The 15141-nt window shown below is 35.4% G+C and overlaps 1 protein-coding gene across 1 annotated transcript in view; it reads left to right on the top strand.

Annotated features, from left to right (window-relative positions):
• Positions 1 to 261: 261 nt before the first annotated feature.
• Positions 262 to 15141, top strand: part of LOC134208978 (prolow-density lipoprotein receptor-related protein 1-like) — a 179617-nt gene continuing 164737 nt past the window's right edge. Inside the window, exon 1 of the mRNA XM_062684950.1 lies at positions 262 to 352. The gene's annotated coding sequence lies outside the window, so the exon portion shown is untranslated. The remainder of the gene's footprint in view (positions 353 to 15141) is intronic.

Here is a 15141-nt window from a genome sequence, read left to right as displayed (position 1 = left end):
AAACCATGGGACGACAGAATGGAGAGTGAAACACACATAGAAATGGGAAAGAATCGAGTTGACATCGCGACAAAGTGACGTCAGATTTTTGTCGGATAAAGCATAAGGACAGCGCGGATGCAAAGTGAATGCGATTGGTGAAGAAAAAGGAAAAGAAGGGAAAACTTCGTTCTTGCCGAGTGTTGTTGAGAAGAATCTGTGTATGCAAGAGTGTGAGAAGGGAAACTTTTGCATGGTCAGATTTCCACGAGTTCGTGCCGTCTAGAATAGTGAATAAGCCTTATCCTGTGGTCGTCCTAGTTATTTGTGGAATATATTTGCATAAGAGAAATAGTGGTGCGCTGCAAAACGGGTACGAGAAAAGTTTTTTTTTATATTTTTTACGCATAAGGCTGATACACAGAGGATAAAAAAATGATTAAGCGTCAGTGTAACTTTAAATTTAAAATGTTCCCGTTCTCGTGAGGTGTTTTAAGTTTGGTGAGGAGTTTCACGAATAAGTACTGTTGATAATTCAACGTTTACTTTTGATTGGTAACTCATTAAAAATATAGCTTCAAAAAGATCCACAGGTTTACTTGTGAAACGTATACTATAAATGCTGTGTGCTGAATGTAGCTACGGTTAAAATTTGGTGGTGCAATTGATCTATTTGTATGCACGAATAATTTATATATTGTTTCACGAAATGAAACAAAAAAATACAACTGAGCATGGAGTAAATAGAGTCGAAAATAAAATCCAACTGAGAATGGAGTAAGAATCATTGAGGAACAACACGAAATTGTAATCGCTGTAATTTTGCCTAATATTCACCCAGGAACGGCTTGGTTGATAGCGTGGGAACTATCATACCAAGACAGGCTAGTTCAATGGCTCTCTGCTTACTTTTCAACTTCTATACGATTTCATACTTGTCACTCGCTTGCGATAACTGTCGATTCTGTGCTTCATCATGCTTTGTAAAAATGCTCCATTCCAATTTGAGCTTAGGTAGTTCATCTCACCAATAGAAGCCATTGAAAATCAATCAATAGGTTTCTAGCGGTGATGAAACTCCATTAACAACGAATTTAGTTCAATCAAAGTTAATTGCCTTATTCCGAGGATTAAACCGGGGTTATGAACTTAGTTAAAGCGAACTTTATTTTTAATTAAAATTTATTTTGCGATAATTCTTGGGCAGTTCAATCATAGTTTGTGTCAACACGCTGGGTCGATTTACACGCTTCTACTTCATATGATGTAAAAACTGAATTGAATGCGGACTTATTCAAATATTTTTTTCAATTCGGCGCCAACAGCTACTTTTAATGAAACATTTATTAAGCTCTGTCAGTATAAGACCTCTTCATGTTTTCAAAAAGTAACAAAAATTCAACCGGTCAGCCCAGAATCACATATATTTTTTTTTATATATTTTGTGAGATTTTTTTGAAAATTGAAAATAGCCGAAACACACTAAATTGGCTTGAGCCACCTCGAAATGTCGTTTATATTTTACCATAAGAATTCTGATTCTGGGCTGACCGGTCGAATTTTTTATGCTTTTTGAAAACATGAAGAGGACTAAAAGTAGGTACTAGAATGCTAATGGTACTGTTAACATTGAACTAATTTGAACCACTGCTATCGCCACAGTTACCATTTCTGATGACCACCATCGATTCAAGTACCGTGGGGCATCGAAATCCGTACACTTAAGCACCTTAGTATATGAAAAAGTCATTAGAATATAGGAATCGAATGTAAATAAAACGTTTTTCATTGACATAGGAGCATGAAGGCTTCTACTTTTGAAGTGTTTCACATTTACTCATTAAAAATTACGAAAAACATAATAAAATAATGAATAAAATCAACTACTCCTGACTCAAAATCCGTCCACAGTGGGCGGATTTCGAATCAATAGATCAAAATCCGTACAGCTATTTTTTAACTAAATATTTAAATTGAAACAGTCTGATTGACTAAACTACCAAGCATGAAATTTTCAGAACTTTTACCTGTGTGCTTTTGGTTTTGTTGCTGTTAGTATTTGAAAAGGCACATGATTGAAAATAAATCGGTTCACGAGCGCGCACCAGAGACGTTGGAAAAAATAATTTGCAGTTGCAGTTAAGTGAATTTTTCTCTCAAGATTCTGATTTGGTTTGTTTGCTATTTGCTGTTGGGAAGACGCGTTATTGAAAATAAATCGCTTCCTTTCATTCCTATTTTTAAAAGAAAGCTGATCCGAAATGAAGATTCTTCAAAGTACAAAAGATCCAATAAAGCTCCAAAATGGCTAACACAATCCAAGTGTAATCATGTAGAATTTTTTAATAAGTTCAATGGCAGGTATTGCAATATCATCTGAGCACATGATAGGTATCATCTTTGCTTGTGCAAAAATATTATCCCTAATCAAAGAGCACTCTAGAAGATATTATCATTTGAGCATTTGATGATGATCCTGATAGCCAGCGCGGTTCGGTTGCGAGGGCGTTGCTACAACAAATGCAGTGAAAACAATTTTCTCCATGGCGAACATTGCACTTTGTTTACTGAGCAGATAGATAACTAAGATCGATATCCCAGCATATCATCAGTATCTTTGCTCAGAAGATCGAATGATGGGATCAAATGAAATGCCTGTTTAATGGTAAATTAATCCAAACTGAATTCCACCAAATGACATTATGCGAAACATATTCCGGTAAAAAGTGCATTCCGTGAAATATCTTCTTCTGAGCAATTCTCTGTGAAATCGAATGTCGATTTATTTTTGTATTTTTTTATTTCTCTGAAATTTTGCTTATATGAACATTTTTTGTGATCAAGAAACATAATTTGCATCATTGGTTTGCCATTTTGATTCAAGCCTAACTTTTGACAAGGGCCTAAGCAAAAACACCTTGAACACATTAAAAAAATAACTTGAAAACGGCTTGTCAGATCGTTTTGGTGTCTTCGGCAATGTTTTAGGCAATCATTACGGTTATGTGAAAAAAAATATACACTGTGAAAACAGATTGTTCAATCATTGAAAATAAAACCTAAAAATCAATTTCTTCAAAACGAACTTTTCAATATTTTTTTGATATATTGTAGCAGATAATATACGAACTTTTTTGCACTATGGCTTATCATGGAGAAATGATGGACAAAAAAGTTATATCACTGTATATTAAGGTGGCTCAAAAAACATTTTTTAAAATTTATTTTTGATGGGCCACCATCTTATTTGGTTCTATTTGATGCCCTGATTCTGTGGACAAAATTTTAGCCACATCGGTAAACGTTTGGGTGGTGCTAAACACGTTGGAAATTTATGTGGAAAATGTATACAGAAACATCGAAGAACAGTGATTTGTAGTTGAACGGCACAATTTACAATCAAGAACTATGATACTCAGTCAGTTCTTGTAGAATTAAATACATAATGTTATGCTGAAAACCGCAAGAATATAAGAGTTTATTGGGTAACATCTTACTTATCGGGTAATATTTTACTGGAGTGTTGTAGGGGTGAATTTATTTCTTTTCATAAAAGAAACGAAATTTGCTCAAACCCCGCTTCAGAGAAATGCAAATAACTTCGCCGAGAAAACACTAATCTTTTCGCGGTTTTCAGCATAATATTCTGTAATTAATTCTTCAATATCTGAATGAGTATCATAGTTCTTCATCGCAAATTGTGCCGTCTATCTGTACATAAATGTTTTTGGATGTTTCTGCATACATTTTTGCATGTAAACTTCCAACGAGTTTAGCACCGCCCAAACGTTGACCAATTTGGATAAAATTTTGTCCAGAGCATCAGGGCATCAAATAGAACCGAATAAGAGAGAGGCTCATTAAATAAATTAAAAACAGTTTTTTTCCATACTAATTTGAGCCACCCTACTGTATATGAAGAAATGCAAAATAGGCGTATACCCCCTGAAAATAAAGTTTTTTGCTCCCAGAAGCTAGTGTAAAAATTTCAACCAGATTCATCAAGTCTAAGTGCGTGCTCCACAAGCATGAATTTTATATAAAAAAAATATACAAATGCATACTTTCCACTCTTTTACCTCTAGGTGGCGCTGTAGTTATCCAATCCCGCTCATGAGAAAGATTTACAATGTTGACTTTTTTACGAAGATGCTTTCAAAAACGTCGATTGGAGGAGGTAATGAGCCTCAATATCGTTTTTTTTTCTTTTTTGCCTTCCTCGTACAACGAAGTTGTACCGAAAGGCTATCATTTCACTCCAAAAACGAACTTTTTATAGAAGCCTCTGGACCCATAGTGTTATATAACAATCGACCCAACTCGACGAACTGAGCACATGTCTGTCTGCCCGTGTTTATGTATGTGTGTATGTGTATACACACATGCAAAAAAGCTAAAAAACATTAGACAACTTTTCGTATAGTAATCCTTAACCAATTTTCACGCAACAAGTTTTATTCGACAGAAGACAAAGCGTTGTTGATCACTTTTGAATCTGATAACGATCGGTCTTTGCGTTTAAAAGTTATGAAGGAAATGGTACATTGAACCATCAACTGTGGTATTCTGCTGTACTAAACCACACAGAATCCATTTTTAGACATTCGTTATTGCTATCATTGCCGGGTCCATCTCATCGTGAGTCCATTGTGTACATTTGTCCGTATTGTGTATTCAATTGCTCGTTGCATTGTTCGGTTGCCATTTATCCGGGTACGTTGGAGGAATGCCTCCGAGATAAACAGTTTGTCAGTCCTCCATCGGGCAACCGTGGCGGCAATTTTTTGTTTATGTTTTTATTAGAGTGATTCCTTAATTATAATATTATGTTCACCACTGTCGGTAAGGGCTTGGTGGAGAGGCTGGAAATTGAACCCATGACCATCCGCTTATAAGGTGAACGTGATGCCATCCCCATAAAACATTTGACAGATGGGAAATTTGCAGGTACACCGACGAAGTCGGGTGCCGACGAAACCAACTGTTTTTATCACCGACGAAATCGGGTGTTGACTTTGGTGTCGACGGAATAAACTGTTTTTATCACCGACGAAATCGGGTGTCGTAAAAATCAACCTTCATGAATACCAACTAAATCTGGTGCCGACCAAATCATTTGTATTGACAACCTTTTTAGTCGGGTGGCTCATAGATATTATCTAGATCGACGTATCAATCGACAGATTAAGTAGTGTTTATATACCTGATTAAATCGGGATAATCTATGATAGATTACATTCAATTGTTAACTTATGCAGCTGTTGTGTTTATTAAGCGAAAAATGTTTAAAATTAGTTAAAGTGTGAATATCTATATTATGTAAGTTGAAAAATATGGTGCAGTTCAATGGCAAGTACAGGGGAAGACAAAAAGGTTGAGATAGGGTAAGTTTTCTTGAAATTCAAATCAGCAAATAACTTTGCTTAGAATAAACCGATTTTGCTAAAACCGGTTCTCTCTCTTCTAGCGCCAGGGATGTTCCGGGTTTTCCGAAGGCAAGTTAAAAATGCTCTATTATTCCGGTTGTCATTTTATGTTACGTTTACTATCATTGTGTTCTGCTTTCTTCAAAACTAGAACTAGTACGACGACCAATGCTGATTATAGATTGAAAATCCGTCGGATCGCAGAGATATGGCCGTCTCCATGAAAACGGTCTGTATGTGTGTATGGATCTTTGTGCGCAAAACGTATCGACAATTTTTCCAGCAACTATAATTATCTCGCAACAAGTTTCGGCGGGAAATTCTTTTTCTTATTAAAAATTTGCCGGAACTATGGGCTCATATGTTATGGCCAAAATACATTCTTTTATATTTTTTCTTATATTAATCAGTGTAAAATTTAGCATGATGAACCAGTTCTTGACTATAACATTCTATACAATAACACGTTAAAAAGTCCATTTTTGGGCATTTATCTTAAATACTATACTCTTTTACCTTCATCATTTGCTCGCAGCAAGTTTCATTCGACTAGGATTCCTATTCCATTGTTTCCTAAGGTAAATTGGCCGGATCAGACTGAATCTGAAGCTAAGTTTCTGCCAGATTATAGAGGCTGAATTGAATAGTTTTCAAAGGTATCCGATTGTCAGCCAGGAATCTATCAGTTATGAATCGACTGATAATGCCCAGTTTTCTATCTAATTTCTGTTAAGTTTAGGCTCATTTTTTTTCTACAAAAATATTGAATTTTCGTGCGTATTTGTTTTTGAACAATTAATAAATCACATTTTTATTATTTGCGTTAATCCTAACGAGTGACTACTATCGACACCAGGAAGACGACTTCCAGCCTGGTCCTTGCATGTCGCACCTATCAACACATCAACACATCAACACATGGAACCTAAGGCTTTTCGTCCTATTTGGAAGAAGGCGTGACCAAACTAATGCTAACGGCGCCGACCAGAATCCAGGCATACAATGGTATTAGGCATGAGCTGCTCCATCGTTGACACCGCGAAAATCGGACGAAATCGGTGGGCCGGGCACGTAGCCAGAATTTTGGACAGTACGGGCACAAGAAGGCGAGGTCCGCAGTGGGCAAGGTGGGCAAGCTATATTTTATTATTCAATTGAATCAGTTGATTAATAATGTGATGCTTTGGGTTTTCATCGGTCAATTTCGTCGGTTTAATTGATTTTTTGCGATAGACTACATTAGCCGATTAATCTGCCAACTAAGTAGCTTCAAATCTGTTGATTTGGTTGGCCGATTATATGTATTGTTTAATCGCTAAACGCCCCTGTAAAGCTCCCATAAGCGTCTGTGCAACAAACAACCGATTCGTCGGATACAAAGTAGGCCGATCCAACCGACGAAACCCGTCAAAGTCGGGGGAAAAGTCGGTGGGATGTTTTATGGGGATCTGTTACGGGACCCCAACCTCGATATAGTGATTTTAGGTCAAATTCACAACTAGTATCAAACAAACGAAGTAGGGTAAAGGATGTATTTTGGACCACCCTTACGGGGGCTCTTATTTTGAACCACCAAGAGGAATTTGCACTCGGTGGTCCAAAATACCTCCCTTACCCTAAATCGAAGCACATCAATCCGATCGATTCTGAATGTAAAATAGTTGAATGGCGCCGTTTCACTCCAGCTGAAAAACCAACATTTACTGTACATATTAGGGGTCCTCCTTAGTCCTAAGCCTAGCGGTAAGTCGCGCTATAAAATGGCAGCCCGTACTTTTCACCGTTCAATGTGCATAAAATCCATAAAAAAATGAAAAACGATCCGTAAATAACATAAATAACATAAAATAGTTATGGAGATTCCATAACGAATAATTTTATGATCCATAAACATTTGAAAAATGATCCATAAAAACTATATTTTCATCCATAAAATTTCAAATTTGCTCAATTTTTAACCTGATGATGATCCATAATTTCAGTAAAATGATCCATAACTTTGTTTACAGTCACTCTCAAAATTGAGCGTACACCATTGATTAGATGAATATATTCGAAAATTCCTAAGGAAATTTGATTGTTGGCCTTGTTGTTTTTAATGCATTTCAATATTCATCCCTTCCTTCAATGTATGCGTACATAAAATGGTTGAAATTTTTTCTCTAAAGTTCATTTATTTGAAAATAATCTCAAAATACGCCTGTTAGATGTGACAAAATTGAGCGTACACCTAATTTTTTTCTATCAAATTTCTTATTATAAACACGATTAATGTATTTTAATATTGTTTTTTCATGATTATATTTATGATAATAAACATCCGCTACTTAAAGATTCAATATTTTGAAGAAAAAACATGTTTTGGTCAAAATGGCGAACAAGTAAGATGTATAAACAATGCTATTTAACAATTCAATGCTGCTGGGCAAAATAGATGCTTTAAGATATGGATTTCACCGGCATCGTGTCTTATATATGATAGATAATCGAAATCGAGCGAGACATACGATAAATTTGGGAAAATTAAGTCCGTAAATGATGAAAACAGATGTAAACATACAGAGAAAACGACAAATGTTGGGAATGGCATATTTCAAATTAAGTATAACTTTTTTTAAAAGTCGATGTATAGGTAGCTTATAAGCTCAGGACACTCATGAATAATAATATTAATAAAAGAGCAGCACACGGATACATTATAAGATGTCATTTTATATTTGAAGACTCAGTCACCGTAGGAGGAAATTTGGTTGAATCATTTCAATTCACCAAGATATCATTAAATAAGCTGCCGAACTCTTAAAATAGTTTATTTTTACTTGCCACGTGGAAATCATCCAATTGTATCCCTTATGGTAACAGATCGTGGAGTTTAATCCAAATTTAATTATGAAATTACGATTTTAGGCTATCTTTTCAATATTCAATTAGAAGTGCTCTACGGGGTTGAAAAGCTGTTTTTATGTTCGGTACCTTAACATGCACCTTGTACTTTTAGAATTTGACTGTAAATGATCGGATTCAATAATATTACTCTTAATGATAGACCTGAGACAATAATCGATCTTTGAAACAAATTTTAGTTAAAGACATACTAAATTTGAAATATGTCATTCCTAACATTTGTCGTTTTCTCTGTATGTTTACATCTGTTTTCATCATTTACCGACTGAATTTTCCCAAATTAGTCGTATGTCTCACTCGATTTCGATTATCTATCATATATAAGATACGATGCCGGTGAAACATACAAATTAAAGCATCTATTTTTCCCAGCAGCATTGAATTGTTAAATAGTAATGTTCTTACCTCTCACTTGTTCGCCATTTTGAACAAAACATGGTTTAATTTCAAAATATTGAATGTTTAAGTAGCGGATGTTTATTATTATAAATATAATCATGAAAAAACAATATTAAAATACATTAATCGTGTTTATAATAAGAAATTTGATAGAAAAAAATTCGGTGTACGCTCAATTTTGTCACATCTAATAGGCGTATTTTGAGATTATTTTCAAATAAATGAACTTTAGAGAAAAAAATTCAACCATTTTATGTACGCATACATTGAAGGAAGGGATGAATATTGAAATGCATTAAAAACAACCGAGCCAACCATATAATTTCCTTTGAAATTTTCGAATGTAGTCAACTAATCCATACTGTACGCTCAATTTTGAGACTGACTGTATATGATTCATAATTTTGATAATGTGATCCATAATGCTTGGAATGCTTAAATCTATGGATCATCTGGCAAAATTTATGGATCATATCGCCAAAACTATGTTTGTTATGGATCAAATGGCCAGAATTATGGATCATATGATTAAAATTATGGATCATATTACTATTATGGATCATATTATGGATCATCATCACGATAAAAAAATGCGCAAATTTGAAGTTTTATGAATCAAAATATTGGTTCTTATGGATCATTTTCCAAAGATTTACGGATCATTTGTCATACGTTCATGGGAAAATAGCAAGAATTGTATTGTTTTTCTTGGCCATGTCAATGGAACATATTTCCCTATTAATTGCTAAATTTTAGCTTAGTTATGGATCGGAAAATTATTCTTTATGGAATCTCCTGAACTATTTTATGGATTTATGGTAGCGTTTTATGAAACATTCAGATGTTTTTAATGGATCGTTTTTCATTTTTTATGGATCCGTCTTTATTGTTTATTTGCAAAAGTATGTTTTGCCCTATAAAACCTAGCGGTAAGGCGCGCTACAAGGTTACAAAGCAAAACAATACTGGGTTCGATTCCCGAATAGAAACAAAGGCAGCTGATGCGTTTAAGACCAATACCACAGAACAATACACGATGATTAAATGACCATTTATATAGTTTTCAGCTCATAGATTGAAAGTTGGGTTATGTAATTTGAAATTCATTGATTGCCATGAAACACATACGCATACCATCAAAGGTGTCTGCGATGTGTGGTTTTGCGCGCACAACACTTATCTAAGCCACCTTTGATAACACGAGACGGAAAGCAGCTTTCTTGAATTCAATAAAGTAAACCCTTAGCCCTGCTCCTTTGTGATCTGATATGGGTGTAAATCTGATGTGCATTCATAACGATTAACGAAGGGGCGGTGCTAATGGGATTAATTTATTAAATACAAAAAAGCTGATTTCCGGCGCGCGCGAATCATTTTGATCCGGATTCTATAGAGAGCGTTGTCAAAGCATGGGAAAGACTGGAAATTCAAAGTATTCTGTGAAATTTTCTCGCAAGATTCTGAATTTGGTTGTGAGCTGTTGATGACTCAAAATACGTTTTGTGAAAAGAGTAACAAAATAATTTTGACACCAGGACGAAGTTTCTTCAACGTACAAAATATAATCGTTGTTGTTGTAGAAGTTTTCCTCTAAAGTAGCGTCTTTGTCGATTCAGCTGTCGTCGGCAGAAAGTGAGCTTTTCTGGCAAGATTCTTTGGTTTTGTTTCTGTTTCTTATTTCTGGAACAGAAATCGATTTTTTCCGGTCCATAATTTTATCCAAAAATAGGTTGATCCGAGATTAAATTTCTGCAAAACTTAATCGTTTGGCGTCAACAGAAAATATCCCTTCGCTGGCAGAATCAAACGCGCGTGTCGGAGGGAATTGATGCAATAAATTTGTTCGAATGGATGAGATCACAAACAGCAAATAAGCTACCACAGCGATGCCACCGAAATAGCCCTTTTTTGCAATCAGCCATTTCTGTCCAGGAAATGCTGGTCCTGAGAAGAACCAAACATTTCCCCAGTGCGCTTTTCCAATAAGGGGCCGTTCAAAAATTACGTCCAAGGTTTGAGGGGGGAGGGGGGTTAGAGTTTTGTGACAGTTTGTGACAGGGGGAGGGAGGGGGGTTCGTCTTATGTGACGTCCATCCACAAGAAAAAATACTGAAAGCATTTTAGGAACAACTTGCATTTTAAAAACGTATTCAAACTGTTAGTAAGGGACATAACTCATTATGTTATTGTAAAAATAGTGTACGAAAAAGAAAAACCAAAATAATCGCCAAAATAAAAATGACACACGTACGTACAGGGGAGGGGGGGGAGTCAATGATTTGTGACAATTTGTGACAGGAGGGGGGGAGGGGAGTTGAAAATGCCGAAAAACGATGGACGTAATTTTTGAACGATCCCTAACTCTAGAGTGCTTTGAGAATAGGTCGTATGTGCAGAAGAGAGTCTCCCTTTGCCTCCATTCTCTTTAGATTATTACAGAACTAGTTACTAACTGCAACCAAACGCTTGTCGGAACCTTGCGCCTAAATTTCATTTCGTGCTATTATTGTCCGACGGCCATTGCACTGCATGACTTTTCGCTAAGACACCACCGTTTGGGATAAATTTTCGGCATAGCCAGTGAATTGCGCGGGATCGCAATAATTGAACCATTTTTTCCAAAAATTGAAGCGCCGAGAAAGAAAAAAAAAAGATTTTATTAGATGGTATGCATGCTGGTAGCAACTGGTCTAGAACATCCTTTTCAGGTATATTTCTATCGTAAATCATATCTTTTGAACAGAATAGCCATGATGTCATACTAATGGTGGATTACTACCAACGATATTAGCTCCAGAACAATTTGGAGTGCCTGGAACATTTGCGCAGGGCAGAACTGAATTGTTAATATTGTGCCTTGCAACAAAATGGCAACTTTCGTGATCATTTTCCAAGGCTCTCATAGATGTGAAAAATTTATCCGCAGTACAAATAGGACGTGCTATCAAAGCATTCATCGCCACTATCCACCATGTGTCGGCCAAATTTTCAAAAATATCAAAGTAGCTTTTTTCTGGTGGAATGTTTTTATTATGCGACTATCTGGCGCTCTTTATCTGTTGCGATAAAAAATAAGCGGAGGAATAGATTTTTTTATGAGCGGTACAGTAATACTCTTGGACTCTGTGAGCCTATATGGACATAAACAGTTAACACTCCTTATAACTTTACGATCTAAAGTCCAGGATTATTTGGAGGACCTAGACCATTTATAGGAATGCTTACTGTAGCATGCCTGTTAACATTTCTAAGATTGTGTAAAGCTTAACTTAAAAAAAAAACAGATTCAAAATCAATTGAAAAACGACGAACATATTGAAGAAACATGACTGCAGTGCGGGGTTGATAACACCCGTAAGTTAGGCAATTATTGTTCAACCAGCAATGTTTGATATTCCTCTTGGCTTGAACATCCCTAATTTTTCATACAAACTTGCGTCTTGGATTTTGAAGCCGCGTTCCATTTTTTTTTTCAAAAATTCTTTCATCAGGGGTTACTAGAGACACCAAACCTCAGTTAAATTTTGGTTTCACCTTGAAGCGAGATTTTTTTTCATAATTATCTTAATAGCTTTCGAGAAACGACTCTCACTATCAGGGTTGGGAAAAATCAAATTTTCGAAAAATCGAGAATGATCAAACTCATCCGCGATTTTACTTTTAAATTATCACGTGATTAAAACTCGCCAGCGATTAAGAATCGTTTGAAAATCGTATCTTGATTTGAAGCATTTACCGTTACCTTTTAAACTATTTTTCCTTACTAGCATGAAACTATAACGCCAAATAGAAGGTATAACGGAGCTGTTGACAATTAGCTATTATTAGTGAAGATTAATGATTGAATGAAAATTCTGTGTTTATTATCGTTTGAGTACAAAATTTGAGAAGTTGTCGCCGGCGACAACTCGCCTACTGTTTTCACGAGAAAAGTTTTCACATGAAAATTGCAATCATGTTCGTCTGATAATGATTAAGCACAACACTGCTCACTATGTCACCTATCGAGTTGTTTACAAACATGTACATAAGTGAGAGATTGTTTCATTTTCTTCTGAATTCAAATCCTGGCGCTGAGATATAATTTTAATATTTGCTTTAAAAATACGTCTTGATTTTCTTGGTACTATTTTCTTTGAAAAACTTTGTGGTAAAAAAGTTGATGTATATTGGAGAATTTATTCATTTTTCCCAAATTTGTTTATTTGGTAGGCTTAGGCGTGCATAACACTTAACGGAGCCAGGATTTTTGTGATATGTATAATCGATATCAGCTTATTATTAACAGTGAAAAAGATAGAGTTGAAAAATTCAAATGGTTCATTAAAAATATGGTATCGAATATGCTAAATATAATATTTTTTATAAACAAATGGTGTTGTTTGGGTTTTACATTAATTGGTAGGAATGGTAAACATAAGAAAATTTCCTTGTGCTTGTTGAACGGTTTACAAAAAATCGATATTATTTGCTAACAACATGGACATTTTTCAAACTAGAAGTTGTCGCGTATGGATACAATAAAGCTGTATTTTTATGTTCGGTGTATTAAGTTTAGAACACAATTGCTATGTGTATGCCGCTTTAAGTGTTTTGCAGGTGAACATGAGCCTCCAAGAAGGAATTCTAGAAGGGCGTTTTCAATATTTTTCAATATCATTGTATTAACAGATGGAGACGCGTGGTGTGTGAATTTTTCCGTCGCTACTTCCAATGGATCTGCAGATACCTCTTCGTGCCCTTTGTTTGATCATTTTCAGTGCGATGGAATCAAATAATTATTCGTTGTTCTCTGAAAGTTTAAATAACTTTAATTTGTGATTCGTACCATATACTGCGGTAGACAACATCGGTTTTACATTTTAAGTCCCTGAAGGAATAACCCTTATGTGTTTTTTTTTCAATGAATATTAGTCGACATTGATCCGAGTGTGTAGAACAGCAGCCTGCGGACGTGCTAAATTTGATGTTCGTGTTTTCTGTGCGGAAATTGCGGATGCTACACAACAATTGATACGTGTTCAAAAGCAAAATAAAAGTACTTCCCCCTTCCAGTGTCCTCTAGGCGCAGTGCCACAGTGCCACGAAACCAGAGTGCGTGCATATTGAAAGTGATAATCAACTAATTTGATTAAAAGAACCGACGAGTGCGCTGCGCTGACTGGATTGTGCAGTGCCTTCCATTGCGCTTTGAGGATTATCGCAGTTGAATCGCAGTGGAATGTGTCAAAGGTGATTATTTTGCATGTTTTATGTAAATGCGCCTGCAACAATATGTGTGTTAATGCTTGTTACTAATGACACCGAAAAAATGAACTAATTTCATTTGCGTTTGAATGGAATTCCGTTGCATTAGTGGATAATGAAGCAATCATTTCCTATATTGTGTTGGTATGGCTGAGAACGTTTCGTACCGGCTTCATTGCTAGTTTTGGAATGATGGCCCCAAAACTAAAGATGAGAACGACAGCTTCCAAATGAAGTAGAAGGTTTTGATTGCGTATTGTGAGTTTGTTAATTATTTATGGAACATTTCGTAACACACCTCAAATAATAAACTGGTAGAAAATGTTTCTTAACATTTTCATCGGAAGCTCGATAGAGGAAGACCAATTGAATTGCAAAGCAAAAAGAATTATAAACAATTTTGTTATAATCTACATTTTTAGTGAAAAAAATGGCGTTAAAGTAATTAATTACAAGGTTGAATTAAACTTCAAATCTATATTAGAGTGGCTCAAACTAGTTTTCTACAACACATTTAATTTGTTTCTATTTTTTGGTTTTAACTGTTGTCTTTGATAAAAACAAAACGATGAAGGAAAAGCAACTGAAACTAGAATCTAGTTACTATACGATCTGTTCATAAGTTTTGGGCGGTTCCGTGTATAAAACAGATCTTTCCTTCAGGAACTTTATAAGGCTTCCTTCAGATCCTTGGAAGGCTACTTTCATAAGCATAAGCTTTTTTTATTCATTCATTCAAGCCAGTCTTCATTTATTTTGAGGGCTATCTTCGGAATCAGAATTACAAAATTCTTTCATCAAACAACATATATCAGATACGTTTTAATATTTCATTATTTTTATGACCCACACATACATATGTGGAAATATGTTTTTAAGTTTTTCGAAAAATACCATACTCACTTATATAGCATTGAATACGTGGTAGATAAAACTAATTGTGTCCTAAGCCAATATTTGGGATGTGCTTCACTTAATTCAATAGTCGCACTTCAATGAACTGCTAACCCAAGTAGTATGAAAAATGTCCTTTGCATTCATCATTCAACAATGGAACAGAATCGATTGGATTTTCTCTTCCAGTAAATGAAACCGGCAGCCGCTGTGGTTTCTATTCATCGACATGCGTCTGGAAATAGAAAAACAGTATAGATAATGAAGCAATTCAAATTTGTTGATTTAGTCC

Source organism: Armigeres subalbatus, chromosome 2, assembly GCF_024139115.2.
Source record: "Armigeres subalbatus isolate Guangzhou_Male chromosome 2, GZ_Asu_2, whole genome shotgun sequence".
Lineage (NCBI taxonomy): Eukaryota > Metazoa > Arthropoda > Insecta > Diptera > Culicidae > Armigeres > Armigeres subalbatus.
The sequence above is the reverse complement of the archived record's forward strand: the minus strand, read 5'-3'. Positions and strand labels throughout refer to the sequence as shown.